General features: G+C 38.5%; 1 protein-coding gene across 1 annotated transcript in view; it reads left to right on the top strand.

The window, feature by feature from the left end:
• Window positions 1–17,549, top strand: part of LOC120542741 (coiled-coil domain-containing protein 114-like) — a 57,286-nt gene that overhangs the window by 7,027 nt on the left and 32,710 nt on the right. The window lies entirely within an intron of this gene.

Genomic DNA, 17,549 nt, shown 5'->3' with positions numbered 1-17,549 from the left:
GGAATTTAAACCAAAGTTGGAGGATTTCTGAGGCAGCAGCAGTTACCACTGTGCTGTTTTATTGCCGTTGAATGGAATTTGCTTGTAATAAATCAGTTGCCACTAGCATTAAGTTTATGATTTGAAATAAGTTAGTGCACTGCAAATTAATATAAATACAATCAGTTTAGAATTATTTTCTTATAATAAATTTACTGTAGCAAAGAGTTATTTTTTTCACTTTCATAGTTCATCAAAAGTGGAATAAGGAAAGCAGAAAAATATTGAATTTCTTGTGACCACTGAGTTTGTTTCAGACTTTGATACATTATGAATGAGTGGATATTGATTTTTTTCTGCAAGCAGAATATCATTTATAGAGATAATTTAGTATTTGAATTTAGCAAAAAGTATCCATTTATTAATAAAATATAATTTATCAAACAGTGGCATTGCTAAATAATATTATACATTATATAAATAAGTATGGAGTTGAAACTGAAATGTTCAAATTGCATTTAAATATTACTTTATAATATACAGTGTCATGATGTTGCAAAAGGTTGACCTTAAAGAACTGGACCCACATTTGATTCCTGGTTTCTAAGCATCCCTTCTTTTTTTCCCCACAGTCCAAAGTTCTGTTGACAGTTTCATAGATCTTTCTAAACTGCTTTACCTGTTGGAAGTGATGGGAATCCCATTTAGGCATGGCTCCTTTCTTGCATCCACAGTTATGAAAATGAAATCACTTGCAAGAAGAAAGAGTGACAGTCACACTTGTATTATTCACTTCATATATTTTGTGGAGTTTCTTATACATGTTCCTTGTGCACTGCTGTTTTATTGAGGGAAAGCCTTTTTAGGGACACCATTCCTTAAAACATAAATCCCCTTTAATCTAATAAACAGATTGTTTCCTTCTGGACTAATTTTTAGGGATACAGCTCACAGATGCAGTACATTTGCACACAGGGCTATAGTCCACCACCTTAAGACATCATCCAGATGTGAATGTTACTGTAGCTTCTCTTTTGTAAGCTCTCTCTGCCTCACCCTGACTGATGTAGCTGATGTAGCTGAGAAAAGAACTGAGGTTCTTTTATTCTCAAACAAAACAAAATGTGCAAGGAGGAAATAAGATGAATACGTTTTAATTGTTAAATATTATAGCTTGTGCCATAAACAACAGTAAATGAAGCTGTGGCATTCCAGACCATAAAACCTGGGTGTTTCTATAGTTGTGAAAGCTGTCGATGATCAGCAACACATTCAGTAAGTGTGTATTGATCCCAAGCGGCCTCAGTCTTAGTTACAAGAATTCTTGGTTCTTTTTCCTTCATCTCTGGTCAACTCCTTCTCATTTGCTCTCTATCGGGTCTTCTCTCTTCAGGTCACCATCTTGTCCACTCTCTACCTGGCCAGCTCATCATTTGACTTTACACAACTTTCAAGCTTAGTATCTGTCCCCATTTATTGAGGCTCACAATGCTAAAATCTATCCCTTATCTGCCAGGCTTTCTTCCTGGAGATGGAACAGGGTGCTCATGCTTCTAAAATCTGTCCTCCTTTTAGAAGCTCATACATTTTACCTGTACTTGTTACTGAACTTCAGAGCTCATATAACTAAATCCATTTGTCTGATTAGAGCATTAGAACAATCTAGACAAGAACAGGCCATTTGGCCCAACAAACTTGCCAGTCCTATTCATTTAATTCTTATAAAATAACATCAAGTTCAGGTTTGAAAGTCTCTAAAGTCCTACAGTCTACGACACTACTTGGTAGTTTATTCCACTTGTCTATGGTACTGTGTAAATAAAACTTTCTTAATGTTTCTGTGACATTTACCCCTTTCAACTTTCCATCTATGTCCCCTTGCTCTTGATTAACTGATTTTGAAGTTTGCAGTCTCAATCCACTGTACTTAATCCCTTCATAATTTTAAACACTTCAATCATGTCTCCCTTTTAATTTTCTTTTGCTGCTGATGTCACAGATAGAGTATCAAAGTGGCAATTTCTCATTCATTAATACAAGTAACATCAGAAATGGAAGCTCCACATCAAGTGGGGGTGAGAGGTAAAACTCATGTTGTATCTGGCAGCGTAATCTCGTACTCTTATGCAGCACCTCCAAACCCATGGCACAAATTCCTAAAGACTCTGAATTTAATCAGGGGTGGGGATCGATCTGTTCTTAACTCAATTTTTCTTTTTGTAAAATCTTGATTGCTTTGTATGGATTGTAATAAAATTAATAAAATAAAAAAAAAAAAAAGACTCTGAATTTAAAATTGCCTCGTTTTACACATTTCACTTAGTATATATACTTACTGTCAAAAAGCTGTTTCTTTCATTTAAATATTCAATTGAAACTCATTATCTAAAGACATTTAATAGAACATTATTATAAAATAATATAAGACTGGCTAAAAATCTAAATAATCAATACAGACCTCCAGATTAACATTTGCAGTGAACCATCTTTTGGAATATATTTTGCAATGCAAGTAGCAAAACATGCATTACATTTTTTTATTCCAAAAGATTACACATCATAAACATTTGTAGTAAAAAATGCATTACTACAAATGTTTGTAATGAGTCATCTTTTGGAATGACAAATGCAATGCATATGTTTCTGTTATATGCCATCTGGTATGGGATTTGTAAATGCAGTGTTAATGTTTGTGATGCACCATCTGTTGGAATGACACGTGTGATGTATTTTATTACTATAATGTTTGAGATGTACCATATTCTGGAATGACAGAGACACAGCAACCAGTTGGACACATGGATACACAAATTATTGTCCTTGAACTCTTTCAGGGCTGATGTCAACTTTTGTCAAAAGGAGGAGTTGGCGATGGTAATCGACTGTCAACTGTGAGAAAACCAGCCGTTATGTTTTAGTTGGAGTCTTGTTGCTAGAAAGAAAGTTAGCTTTGTTGGTATTAACCTGAGATTTCCTGCACTCCCATGAGTAGCAAGGCACAAATAACTGCAAAATTGGCCCTGACACCTGGCGAGAGATCCAAGTGGGTTAGTAAAGTAGAACACTCCAGGGATGACGTTTTGCCTGTCAGACTCTGATTTTGATACAAGCGATCGAAGACGATTGTGAGGTTCTGGCTTCAGCTGATTGGTCCCCAGCTTTTCGTGGTGCTGATCTGGCTCAAGTAGCTGACACACCTATGGCACTGTTCGCCTGGATGACTGCCACTTAACGATGACAAGAGGTAGAACCCAGATTGCAATGTACTGCAACAGTGACAGCTGCTGCTGCCCCAGCCACGCAAAGACAGCCTGGCAGCAAGCCTGCCGCACTTTCTTGGCAAACTGGCAGCCACAGCATGCAGCAACAAACGTTTTATGTTGATGTCTGTGTGACGCCACTGCTTTTCAGAAAAGTATGTTTTTTGCAAAAAATATTCAGCCCTCAAAGAGTTAATCAAAGGTGGATGCTAATTATTCCAAATACACATCAACAAAGTGAAACAATAGGTGAAGGAATATCATTTTGTGCAACCCTTTAACACAATTTTGTTTTATTTCATTTTTTTATTGATTGTATTAAAAGCAAGTAACATTCTATACAATCGAGTCAAGCTAAACAAAACTACCCAAGAAAAAGAGAGGAAGGCCAACAACCAGAGAAAAACTTTAAAAGTAGAAAAAAGGGAAGAGAATCCTTCTCCCCAATATAAATGCTCATTCTAAAATGTATTGATTAGATCCTGCCAGGTTTTAAATTTGAACAGTTCCTCTAAGTGAGAATTAGATTTTTTACAATTTCAAATAGTATAGAATGTCTGTTACCCACTGGCTTAAAAGAGGTGGGCTAGGATTCTTCCAGTTGAGCAAGATAAGTCTATGTGCTAATAGTGAAGTAAAAGCAATTACAGTTTGTTTGTCCTTCTCCACTTTAAGCCCATCTGGAAGAACACAAAACACAGCTGTTAGTGGGTTAGGAGGGATTGGGACACCAAGGCTGTCTGAAAGGCATTTAAAGATTTTGGTCCAGAACCCAAAGCATGTGGCCTAGTGAGGCAGGAGCTTGATTACAAAGTTTGCTGGTTGGATCTTTCCCTGGAAACATTTTGGACAATTTTATATGAGATAGTTGTGCTTGAAAAAAATCTTTTTAAGTTGAATAATTGTATTCTTTGCGCATATGGAGTTTGAGTGGATTCTGTGCATGCATGCCTTCTACTCCTTTTCGGAAAAGTTGAGTTAGAGATCCTTTCCCACTGTACTTTGGGATCTTTGAAAGCAAGGGATTTTAAAAAGTTTTTATAAATTATAGAAATGCTGTCTGAGTCTTCAAGGTGTGAGACTTGCCTGGATACCACCAGTCGGAAACCACATCTTTATAAAGTTCACACGTTTATTAATCATAATAAACACAGTCCCAGTACACATGTGCTCCAGGTGTCCAATGACGAACTTCCGGCAGCACTTCCTGGTATGGTGGAAGTGCTGCCCTTTGCACCGGACGCACTCCTGGCATCCCTGGCAGGTTCCTCCGCCATCTTGCCGAGTGTGGCGGAAGTAACTGTTTCCAGGTCCCTCGAAGCTTAAGTCGCCCCCTGGCGGTGGCCATGGGTCACAACAGGCCAGAACCTCTTTGTCCCTTTCCTGTGGTCCTCTTTTTGTCCAGGACGGTTGCCTCCTCATGACCCGGAAGCTTTTTATGCCACCTTCCAGTCCTTTTAGGCGTCCCAGCTGTCTGTGACAAAGACTAATCAATATTTCTTCTGGAATAGAAATTGTTGGGAGGTGAGGAAAATTGGGCAGATTCTGTTTAGCAAAATATATCATTTGAAAGTAGTGGAAAAATTGTATTGATGGGAAGTTAAATTTGAAGTGTAATTGTTCGTAGGATGCAAAGACATTATCTATATACAATTCTCTAAATGATTTAATCCCATTTCCAAACCCATGTTTTACAAACATTAAAAATTTTCTAGGTTTAAGAGGGTGGAAAAAGGTGGTTATTGTGTATACTGTAAGTGCAACAGATAAAAGCTTCCTTCATTGGATCTATATTCTGAGTGAATGAAGGACAATTGGGTTGTTAGAATATTGATCATAACTTGTATTTACTGGGGTACAAAGTAAGGAATATTGTATAAAGAAGTACTGCTTGCGAAGGCTTCTATATTTGCCTCCCAGGAATAAAATTGAAAGTGGGGTAGTGCTAGTCCACCTTTTGATATGTGAATGTTTCAAATTCCGTATAAATGAGGTTTTGATTGAATCTGATTTCTTAAAAAATTATTTGTTAATGTATATGGGGATGATTTGAAATAGAAAAAGAAGCTTGGGAAGGATATTCATCTTGACAGTGTTGATTCTCCCTGTTGATTCTTCTATGCACATCTTTTTTAAGTTTTTCCATGCAGACCACAAAATTTTGTTGAACAAGAGTTTTATATTTACTTGTGATGTTTACCCCTAAGTATTGTAAAAGGCGCTATATAGCGCTCGACCCGGCACAGACCACGCAGAGGCACGTGTACAAAAACACACAGGCTTTTATTTTTCTTCAGCTGTGTGACACGTCTTCCCCGTGCCACACAGCCCAAACACAGTCCCAAAGCACAAGCAATACTCTTCCCTCTCTGGTACCACCACTCCTCCCAGACAACCTCGTCCTCTTCCTCCCGATTCTGGCTACCCAGTGGTGGAGGCTGGCTCGTTTTATACCCCACCCGGGCTGCGGCTGAAGATTCGTCCAGCCAGGCTCTTGAGTCGTGGCAGCGCCCCCTAGCGGCCACCCCCTCTTCCAACCAGGCTGTAGAGGACTCCATGTCCCAGGGAGCCACGTGGGAGAGTGGGAAATGAACATTGGCCAGGGAGGCTGATACCTAGCATCCCGGGGGAGGTAATGAGCTGTCCATGATGGCTCCCCCGGAACATATGTAGCAGGGGTTTTAAAAAAACTAAACGAAACATAGATAATGTGAATTTAGCAAACTTTATTATGGGGCAAATTAAATTAGCTATTTGGAAAACGAGAAAGCACAAAATTGAAGGGAATGGTTTACAAGATCCGATTTTAATTTTTACAAATCCACAAAGAATATGGACAAGTTTAAAACAATATGGTGTGTGAATAGTGTGCTGTGTGACTGTGATAATGAGGAACTGCGGTTTGTTTTTTAGGGGTTTTTGTTGGTTCAATTGTGTTTTTCAAAAAAAAATGAACATGTAAATATATTTATAATAATGTGTAAGTTGTATATTTGATGTTTTTGTCAATAAAGTTTGTTTTTAAAAAAAAAAAAAAATTTTTAAAAAATATGTAGCAGGGGCTTCCCGACCGGGCATGGGACCCGGCTGTCCGTCACAGTATTTAAACTGATCTGTTATGATAAATGAGAAGGTGTCCAATCTAATATTGTGTGCTTGAGCGTTTACAGGAAAAAGCACATTTTTATTCAAATTCATTTTGAGTTTAAGGTTTAAGGTTTCTTTTTTTAGTCATGTTAACACAAGACAACATGAAATTTGTCTTCTCAGTTGCATCTAATAACAGACAGAATGAGATAAAACAGACAAACAGAAACAAGACAAGTTAAGGTAAGCAGCTAGATAATACATATTTACAAAAAAAAAAAAAAAGGTTACAGGATATATATCAAAAACCTTAATCATTATCTCCGATATTTCTTATTGAAAAGTTGTATGGCACTAGAAAGAAAGGAGTTTGTGGAGCAATTTGTGTGGGTTTTCAAAGCGACTATCCTTCCTGATTTACTGAACTTTAGTTCTACATGTAATGGATGACTGTCATCAGTTGAGATGATTTCCAGTTTCTTTAACATTGCCCCCTGACACACACTAGTCAAATCATCTACATCAGCCCCAATAACGTGAGCTGCATACTTCGTAATCTGCTGGAGCTTTTTTGAGTTTTGGTCTGTCAGACTATTAAACCAGGCAATAAAACTGAAAGTGATCACAGACTGGATCATACTGCGATAAAAGGACAACATGAAGTCCTTGTCTACTTTAAATAGTTTGAGTTTATGGAGGAGAAATAAGCGGCGGTTGCATTTAGATAATATTTTTTTTGTATTTGTATTCCAGTTAAGATTGTTATCTAGGTAAGTTCCTAAGTATTTATATTCAGTCACTATTTCTACCTCCTCTCCCAGAACTACAATAGGTGAACATACAGATTTCTGTCTCTTAAAATCAAATATCATTTCTTTGGTCTTTTTAAATTCAGAGTGAGAGAGTTTTTATTGCACCAGGTTACCATCTAGTCCACTTGATTTAGATAGTGGCTTTCATCCTCCCCAGATATACATCCTATGAGCATGGTGTCATCCGCATACTTGATAATGGAGCAGTGGTCATTGTTCTGTCTCAAGTCACTTGTGTACAGAGTAAACAGTAATGGTGATAAGACACACCCCTGCGGACTTCCTTTGTTTGAATGAATGACTTTTGAAAAAGTGTCCTGAACTTTGACTGTCTGTGAACGGTTTAAAAGAAAGTTCTGAATCCATAGTGTAATAAATGGGTTTACATTCATATTATTCAATTTCCCAATCAGTATATGAGGCAGTATGGTATTGAATGCTGAAGAAAAATCCAAAAATAGTGCTCTGACATATGAACCAGGTTGATCAAGAAAGGTGTAGATTTGATGTTCAGATATCTTTTGAAATTCTGCTAGTGATGTTAGGATTGCTGGCATGGAATTTTGTGTGTCTGGTATATACAGTACCATATCATCTGCATATAGTTATATTTTCTGTTCAGGTCCTTCTCTGATAATCCCCTTTATCTCAGATGCATTTCAAAAGTGAACAGCTAATAGCTTAATGGCGATTGCAAAGTACATTGGTGATAGGGGGCATCCTTGTCTAGCACAACATTCTAGTAGTCTGAAATAATGTTGTTAATACAAAATGAAGCTTCTGGACTGGTATACAGTAGTTTGATTCATGTACATATGTTTGGACCAAACCCCAATTTGTCAAATGTGGTGAATAGGTAGTCCCATTCAACCATATCAAATGCTTTTTCTGTATCTAAAGATAACAAGATCTCTGGGGTGTTAGACTTTATGGCTGAATATATTACAATAAACAGGCATCGAAGATTGTAAGTTTAGTGTCTGCCTTTAAAAAATCTGATTTGGGCTTGTGATATTACTGAAGGAAGTACTTTCTCAATCCTTCTAGCTAGAACTTTGGAGATTATTTTAACATCGTTATTCAGCAGTAAGGCTGGTGTGTATGATGCACATTTTTCTTAGAAAATACAGTAATTAATGTTTGGCGAATAGACTGAGGTAGTATTTTTTTTCTTGCTTCTGTAAATGTTGCTAATAATAAGGGAGCTAACTTGATTGAAAATTCTTTTTAAAATTTAGCAGGGTAGCTTTGAGGGCCTGCTTCTTTTCCACTCTGAAGTGAATTAATAGCGTGTAGAAATTCTGAGAGTGTCAAAGGTTTATCCAGTTCCTCTGCTCCTCTGTTCCTCTACACTGTCAGATTGGGTGTAAAGTTATGCTGGCACTGTTAGTTTAGGTTAGATCAGGAATGGAGGGAGAGCGTGAACGTGACTGAGAGAATAAAAGTGAAAAAAGCTAACTTTTACAAGTAACATAAATTTATACCCGATCTGTTCGTTTTCAAATAATATTGCATTAGGGCGATGATGTTTTTTTTTGATTGGTACTATTTATGTCATACAATAATTTCTTCAAAATGTCACATATATTTGTCTCTTTCTTTTTTTGTCCCCGGTGCTCTGCTGACAGCAGGCACCAGAAGGCGTGAGCTTATTCAGTGCGAGTACGAGCACACAGGTGGCCGGTTGCTTGTGCTATAACAAGCTTGACCTGGCGGCGATCAACGCACATGTACTGTGCAAGGCATGTATGGGGTCCACTGAGAAAAGAAGAGCATCCATGGCTCACCTTGCAGAGGAACATTTTTTTCTCTGCATGTCCTGGAGTCCTGTGCAGACTGAGTAGGATCAGGGAAAAAAAAAACGCGGTAACTGATTACAAGAGCATGAAGGTACGCGAATGAATATGAATAATATGAATAATGTTGCATCCATGCCACAATGTTTTCTGAAATGTACTATACAGGTCATAAAATGAATAATTCCAAATGTCATATACAGTGTACCTATGTCTCTGTTTTTCTGTCAGTGTAGCTTTGACAAAATGGACCATAAGGCACATACTAATTCAGCATAAGCAGGAACACTCAATAAAACTGAATAAAAAAAATCAAATGACAATGAGATACGAATAAGGCAGATTCGCCAGCATTTGTGTGTCAGCTTTTATCCATCCAGATCAGAGAATTTCCAGTATGATTGTCTCAAAACACCATTCACATCCACAGTTATTCCCAATTTTCTGCCGGAGGCAGTATGTATCGTGATCATGACTGAGAGAATAAAAGTGAAAAAAAAACGGTAACGTTTACAAGTACTATGCATTTACAGCGGCTGTTACAGAAGCAAATCAAATGTGTGTGTTTATTGTATAATATTAACAATAAGAGCATCTCACTGCTCAAAATGGTAAATATACGAGGCATCAGGATCGAACGAAACGAAAACGTTTCTGTTTTAACAATGTGTTTACACAGATCATTGTAGAAACGGAACACGCTTGAAATGCATGTGTTTCAAATAACAATCTATTATTTCCATTCTAAAACTCCCAGATAATGAAGGCTGGAACAGGAAGAACTTTGGTGCCATTTTGTGGCAGTGGGGGGATGGAATAGTAGGCTACTTGCTGCTTGTCTTGATCAGCACATTTACAAGACAAAAGACACTGACCGAAAAGTGCAAAGGGATTTAAGGTGGGCGGAATTTACGAGTTTCTTTGTAAGCTTTGGTAATTCTAGTGTTAATAAATACCAAGTTGTTTTAAACTTTCTATACTTTGCCTTCATATCTAGAGTTATTGAAGTAATAAAGTAAATGTTTTTGAGCACCTGGAGCAGTAAGGAAATGCCATTTGATCCGAGCTGCAAGGTGTATCAAGCTGAGGACAAAGAGACATTCATTGGTTGATAAATGGTCTATAGCCATTGATGTTGAGCCTTTGTATGTGGTGTTATGGGTCCACAGCTCTCTTAGCAAAGGCCAGTTTTTAAATAGATAATCACCACACTCGCGGTTTTGTGAGGGGGTGTAGTGGTTGTAGCAAGCCACGTGGCGATCTGCGGTGTGGGCGTTTCTCACCGAGTGCACAGGTGAGGAACTGCCCACATCCGTGATTGTTCCCGTGGCTAATATGCTGCAGCTGCTATGGCCCCTCGCTATATAAAAAGAAGCATGAGTCAGATAGAGAAGATCAAAAAAAGAACAACAAAAAAAAGGAAAGAGAAGGAAACGGAGGTTGCAGCAGAAAGCAGTAAGGAGAGAGAGAGAGAGAGAGCAAATCGGTGCAGCAGGAAGCGGGCGAATGAGCGAGCAAGCGTGTGAACGCTCGCAGGCAGTTGAAGGCAGCCTGGGTGTTTGGCCAACACCTGGGAGAAGTAGTGGTTGTGGTCGCTCCCATGGATTTGTTTTTATGAAGGGCGGGAGTGACCGGAAGGCGTAGGACTCTCCGCAGAAGGGACTTGAGACGTGGTGTTCCCTGCATGAGAGCCTTGGTCGCGGGGAATTCCCAAGTCGTTGTCCAGAGGAGACGACCGGAGCCAAGGATCGGTGAGGCAATCCGAACAGTAGAAGTAGGCACTAAGAAGGTCGGCTGCATTGAGAGCGTCTCACCTGTTGCAAAGCCCAACCGGGAGATTCCAACGCTAAACACATTATAAAAGAAGCACTGGGCTTGTTGTTTTTATAGACTGTTTCCTGATGATCATTTTAACCTCGTTTTAAAGAATTGTTTTTTTGTAGTGTTTTTACCTCCACGTTTTTCTTTTATTGGATTATTTATTTGGACATTGAATCACTGCACTTTATGAACACTTTGTTTTTGATGGACTGTTTTTAATAAAAGCACTATGCACTTTTTTTGAACCATCCCCTTGCTCAAATGTTGTCTCAATGTTTAGCTCACTCGGTGACATTATCGACGGTGTTGGGTTCAAGGGCTCCCAAACAGTTGATGGGAGTGTGGAGCCGAACCTGCATCGTCACAGTATGTTTGAATATATTCTTGGAGACCAAAAGTAATATTATAGTTCTGAGATATATCAAATACATTATATGTTGTTCATGCGTATGATAAGTGAATCATTGGAGTACAAGGAAATGTGAACTGTGCATGTGCTATTCATACGGTACTTGTGTGGGTTAAAGTGCTAGGAAATAACGTGCATGTATATACGGCTTTCATACGGTACTTTTGTGGTTAGGGTCTGTGTGTATTTGTATATCTATGTTTGTGTGTGTTAATCTTAAGGTGAGACAGTAGACCAACCTGGTAAAGAACCTGATGAGTACACTTATGCCTGAAGGAAACAGGTAAAGGGTAAGTAGAGGGAAATATCACAATAATACATGGGGCACAGTGATTTGAGCTCCATGATCAGAGGGGCATGGCTGGAGATAACAATAGCATCATACTTGATTATGGAATTTCCCTTTTTCTCACTATAAGTTTAATCTTCATTATAAATGCTTCTTCTCTGAATCATTCTGTTGTCTCTCACTTCAAAAACAAGTGTGTTGGACATTAATTCCCAAATCTACGTTGAAACAGTCGAGTGAATATGACTGTATGTCATGTGACTGGCATTGATTCTTGGTTTTATTTTCAAATGTAATTGAATAGAATTAAAAAAAAAATTGAAATTCAAAGAAAACCCATCCCTGCCTCCAGGAAGCACCTACATGCATATAAATCATTGCAATATCAGAGAGTCTGAGAAACATAAATATAAAACAGGAATGTACAGTAAGTAGATGCAAGTAAAAATAACACAAAGGAATGATGAGGAAGGCTAATTCAATAAATCACCCCTGAAATCCCAAAACATAACACTGAAATGACTGCTTCTAAGCAGAGATGAAGAATCCTCAATTAATCATTGTTTTTCTTTCAGTAGGTAACTCCAAGTAGATTGCATTATGAAAATTTTAAGGCCAAAGGAGCAGATTTTCATTTTATGAGCTTTCTGCTTGGGAATGATGGAAATACACCATTCTTTGAATCATATAAATCAGATCTGGGATACTTTTGTATCTAGCCATATGCCATTTTCTACATTTCTGCAGAATTTTCACATTGATTATCATATTATTTCAAAAATATATTAAAAAATAAAGGCTACATATTTTGGTAAATATAATGATTATTTAAATTTATGTGTAAGAAACTTACTCATCTTCAAAGTCCTTCGATGTAAAAGTTGTCAGACTCTCTTGGTTCTCAGAGAAGTGTGTGCAGTTGTAGTTTTTTTTGTATACTCAACAGTGCTAGTAGAAGATGAAAACATGTGAAGTACAGAATGTATACCTTTATCTAAGCTTTTTCTAAGTAATTCTATAATTAATGCCATGTAATGTATTTAAACAATCCAAAATACCACATTTGTTCTTCTTCAGCCATTCTCTTTTAGAGCATGGCAGCTAACAGCCTAGTTGAACTCCACGTTTGTTTATGAAAAATAAGAAAGTGTGTTTACAATTAACTGAGGTAAGTCGAGTATGAGGAGAGGAGTAAGATGAGGATTGGAATTAAGTCACCTGATATTAGGATATGAGGAATCTTAGTTCCTATAGATTCAGGTTGAATGGAGGACCAGAATATCATGAAAATTAAATGTTTCTTTAGCAACACCCTTGTCTGGAATGGGCCCATTGACTTGCGTAGTGTTTACATTCCTCTGAATATCTGAATATTGTTGGGTATCAGTATATTATCCGATGGCAGTAATTCTCAAAGTCAATCTTGGGGCATCACTGTTGCTGCAAAATTTCATTCCAACCAATTGCACAAATCAATGGGTCTGGAATAATTCTGTTTCATCTTATGATTTAATTAGAGAGACATTTTTCTGGAGAAGTTCATCCCATATACCACAGATCCCTGCAGCCTTCCACACCTTCAGCTGGTTCACCATCTGATTGATGATTGGGTGGCTCACAGTTAATTGAAGGATCAGCATCAAGAATTGTGGACCCAGAGATGTCCAATGTCCTAGCTGGAGGATCACCTTTAAACAGTAAAGTAGCCAGCCCAGCAGGTCAAAATTGCAGCGTCATCTGTAAGGATGATTATATCACCTGCCCTGTCTGAGATTCTACAAGGAACAGATTCAGATGTGCGTAATGCTTCGATTCCTTTGTAAGCAGGTTGTGGGTCACTAGGATAGAGCGATCCACAGCCCCTGACCTAAGGAATATGAAGCCACTTTAACCATGGTCGCCAGGCCCATGGGGACCAACAGAATCCTCATAGCCAGTCCTGTCAGTGCCAGTGGTTGCACTGAAATCACCCATGACCAGAGGAGTGTTACCTGGTGGGTACCTATCAACCACAGGGTGAAGCTGTGAATAAAATGTCTCCCTTGCTAAGACATCACTCACTGCATTTGAAGCATATACTGAGACAACAGAGAGGCACCCAGAGAGTGCCTTAATTTGAGTCTCATAATACTCTTTTTGAAAGCAGTGACATTAGACACCATTAGAAGGAGCCGATCCGCCACAGGAATAGCTACGTTCTGAGTTTGACAGCCACCAGAACAATAAAAGGTGTACCCACCTACAGAGACCCAGGTCCCAGGTCTGTGTACCTGACAATACCGCCACTAAAATGCAGAGTTTATAAAGCTCATCTGACAGCAGAGGAAGATAATTATCATGCTGGAGAGACAAGATGTTCCACATGCTTACCTTGATGGGCCACCTTAAATTGAGACGCAAGTGCTGCCATGCAGCAGGCAAAGTCTCTGCACCACATCAGTTCTGATCCCCAACAAGCCTGACTCCATTGGCTCTCCGGGTATCCGGGGTGAACTTCTCCAGGCTGATGGTAAGGCTGTCCTTCTTGCATTGCAAGCAATCTTTGCTTCTATTTGGGAGACAGGCATCATACCAACTGAGTGGAAAACATGAGTTTTCATCCCTACCTGGAAAGGGATAGGTGATTGCTTGGATTGTGGCAGCTACATTGAGATAACACTGCTGTCGGTGCCGGGTAAGATCCTTGCTATGGTCATTCTCAATAGTATCCGTGATCACTTGCTCACCTACCAGCAACTGCAGCTTTCTGGTTTTATGCCCAAGAAGTCTACCATTGACTGCATCTTGGCACTGAGGGTTCTCTTGGAACATAAATGAGAATATCGGCAGTGTTTCTTTGCAGCCTTTGTTGATTTTCATTAGATGTTTGACTCGGTTGATTGAGCTGCACTGTGGAACATCCTGAGATTCTGCAGGATCCCACCGAAGTTGCTCGATATCATGCCCAGTCTGTACACTGGTACACTGCTCACTGAGTCCCGAATGAGGCAGATTACCTGCATTGTGAGGTAGCATCAGTTACGGCACTACAGCTATGTGGCATGATTCCCTGAGAGTGATCCGGTGTGGACGAAAACTCAGACCCGACAGCAGGTGTGGTTATAAAGCAGCTTTATTTTTCAGAGTCACGGTGAGAAGAGTTTTAGAAAAGCAGACAATCAAATATACATGAAAGCGTCAGGGCTCTTCTGAACCCCGTCTGTTGGGTGGGGTCCAGTTTTATACCCCTAGAATGCATGATTTAATATCATCATAAAATGCAACAGTCAACACATTTATTATACACAAACCTTGAGCCCCTTTAAAGTCCCTTGTAAAACTTGATTTCTTGGCTCCTTTTGTTATGGTGTTCAGATGTAAGCTAAGGGAAAACGTGATAAGGCAGACTCATGTGTGGAATGCTCAGACCTTGAGTCCTTTGCATAAACATTTTTCTGTTTGCTAAAACAAAGCATGCTGTTACTTGGTTTCGTAAAGCTTACTTCTCAGACATGAATTAGTACATTGGAACGAAGAGAACATTCGTCTTCCACACCGGCTCACAGGATCCTTATTATTGAGGACCAGAGCGACTGGACCAGGCCAAGGAGATGCCCACATAACACCTGGCTGTGGCAGACAGATGGTCATTTCCGTGGAGGGAAGGGGGGTTAGACTGGACTGGGAATCTGCCTTGGGGGTTGCCAACCATGATCCCAAGCTGTTTCATCATGTGGTGGGTGCGGCAACGCAATGTACCAGTGCAACCTGATCCAACCTGATATTTTTTCTCTTATTATTTACTGAGAAAAATGAGATGTGATCAGAAATATGTATTTGCCATAGTTTTAAATGTTAACTTTCTTTTTACTTTTTCTTTTGGGTTACTTCATTAATCATAAGACTGATAAACTGCAGACCCAGGTGCAAATGACACTGAAAGCTAAAGTGAAGTAGCTACTTTAATAAAAAAAACTTGCTTGGGTGAGTAGTAAATAAATAGAACATAAAAAAGGCAGGATTAAGCAAAGTAATTCAACTTGGTGTAACACTCAATTTTTTTCTACATTGCAATAAAAATGTAACAAATCCATTTAAAAAATTTTGGATTAACACAAAAACACGCTGAAACTAAAAAATAACATGCTAATTGAAGGCAGGACTGAAGTTGGGTGGAAGGAGCACCTACAGTCACAGCAGTCTCCAGGTAAGAACTTGAGGTAAGCCTTTTATTACTAATCAGTACACAAACAGCCAGGACACTGAAGTAACGGCCCCCTTTAGAAGTCAGTGCCATTTGTACCTGCACAAACTGCAAAGATAAAGGGAAATTAAATTTAAACTGGTAAAATAAAGTTATGTGGTTAAAGTTATGGCAAAAATATACATTTTGTTTTAATTTATTTTAAATGTTAACAACATACTAAAGTATTTTATTGAAAGCTGAATAAGAAAAAAGAATGGCCAGCTATTTAAACAATTAGGTCAATTAGACACAAGCTTGACTAAAATAAAAACCTGCAGCCACAGTGGTAATGCAAGAGTGAAATTGAAAACCAGTGGATTGCACAACAATGTCTTCAGCATAATACTGTAATGTGGACTTCCCAGTTGACCCAATCTCAGCCCAGTTAAACATCTGTGAGAAAAAAGACAGGATATTGTAATGTTACAGATACAGGGGTATAACTCTGGACAATTACCCGTACTTCAACAAGCCATGGAAATTAAGTATCTCATGGGGGTTTAACAGAGGATGTAACAAATGAAACACAACATATACCTGTAGATAGATAGATAGATAGATAGATAGATAGATAGATAGATAGATAGATAGATAGATAGATAGATAGATAGATAGATAGATAGATATACCCAGAAAACATCATTTTGTACTTTTTCTCCCACTATCATTTTACTAGGTGCTGTTGTAAGGCTTAATTTGAACAAGATGTAATTAGCTCCACTTTAGATGGAGAACTGAAGAAGCTTCTTGTGAAAGTTGTGTGGTGCAAGTAAGGAGATGTTAACTGCATACAAGAACTGGAATTGTTTTTTAGTTAGTGATGTCTGAATGCCATCCAATTGTAAGATGTGGGTTGGCAAAGTTAAACTGGCCCCGAGTGTGTGTGTGTGTGTTCACCATGTCCCAGGGACTGTCCCTGCCTTACTTACTGGGATGAGCTATAACATCCCCATGACTCTGCTCTGGATAAGCACGTTTACAAGATAAATGGATGCAAATGGAATGGAAGGGTTTACATCAATAGCACTAACAAGGTCAATTGAAGCAGTTCTTTTGTTTTGCACACTTCTTTATTTTGACTAAAACAAAACCATCAGGAATTGATTAAAAGGGATATGACAGAGTTGAAATAATTAATTCTTTTTATTTCAATAAAATTGCACAACTAAATGTGTAGAATGGAAAATATCAATGCCCAAATACAGTACACTTATACTGTATGTTAGATGTAAAATGTCTGCATATACTTGGAGTTTAATAAGACTAATGCTAATTTAGACCAGTTCATTTTTTACCCATAGATCTTTTTCTTTATTTTTAACTGGTTGTTTGCTTGAATGCAACACTCATGTCCTTAGTGACTCTCCCCATGTACCACTCTGTGACTCCAAGTTCAATAGCTCCAACAATCAATGGCTCATTTCAACATTTCTCTCTCAACACAGGCCTTGTTTTGTCAATGGCCTGTGACACTAGCCATGTTTGGTCTCTGCTTATATTGCCAATGCCACTGACAGTTCTTCGTACAGCCTGTCTCCTCAACTAGCCACGGATAGGGTGGCAGTCAAATGCAAGGGAGGCATACACTCAGCAGGCCGATTTGGAATTGTCAGTCACTCTAACAGCATGTGTTTGGACTTTTATTGCTATTACTGTAATCCAAATTCATCTGTTCAACTTGCACATTATGACCACAAGACACATTGATATTTTCAGTGCTGCTTTACTAGTTTGAACAAGAAATAGATAAACATTAAACTTCTTCAAAATGAGAAATCAATTTTCTTCCTCTAACAGAATAAAAGTACACATTATTACAAAGTGGTCTGTTGAAGTTCAAAATAAAACATTTTATTTATCAATGTGAAGCC

The sequence above is a fragment of the Polypterus senegalus genome, chromosome 1, assembly GCF_016835505.1.
Source record: "Polypterus senegalus isolate Bchr_013 chromosome 1, ASM1683550v1, whole genome shotgun sequence".
In the NCBI taxonomy this organism is placed as follows: Eukaryota; Metazoa; Chordata; class Cladistia; order Polypteriformes; family Polypteridae; genus Polypterus; species Polypterus senegalus.
This window is presented reverse-complemented; position numbering and strand designations above follow the sequence as displayed.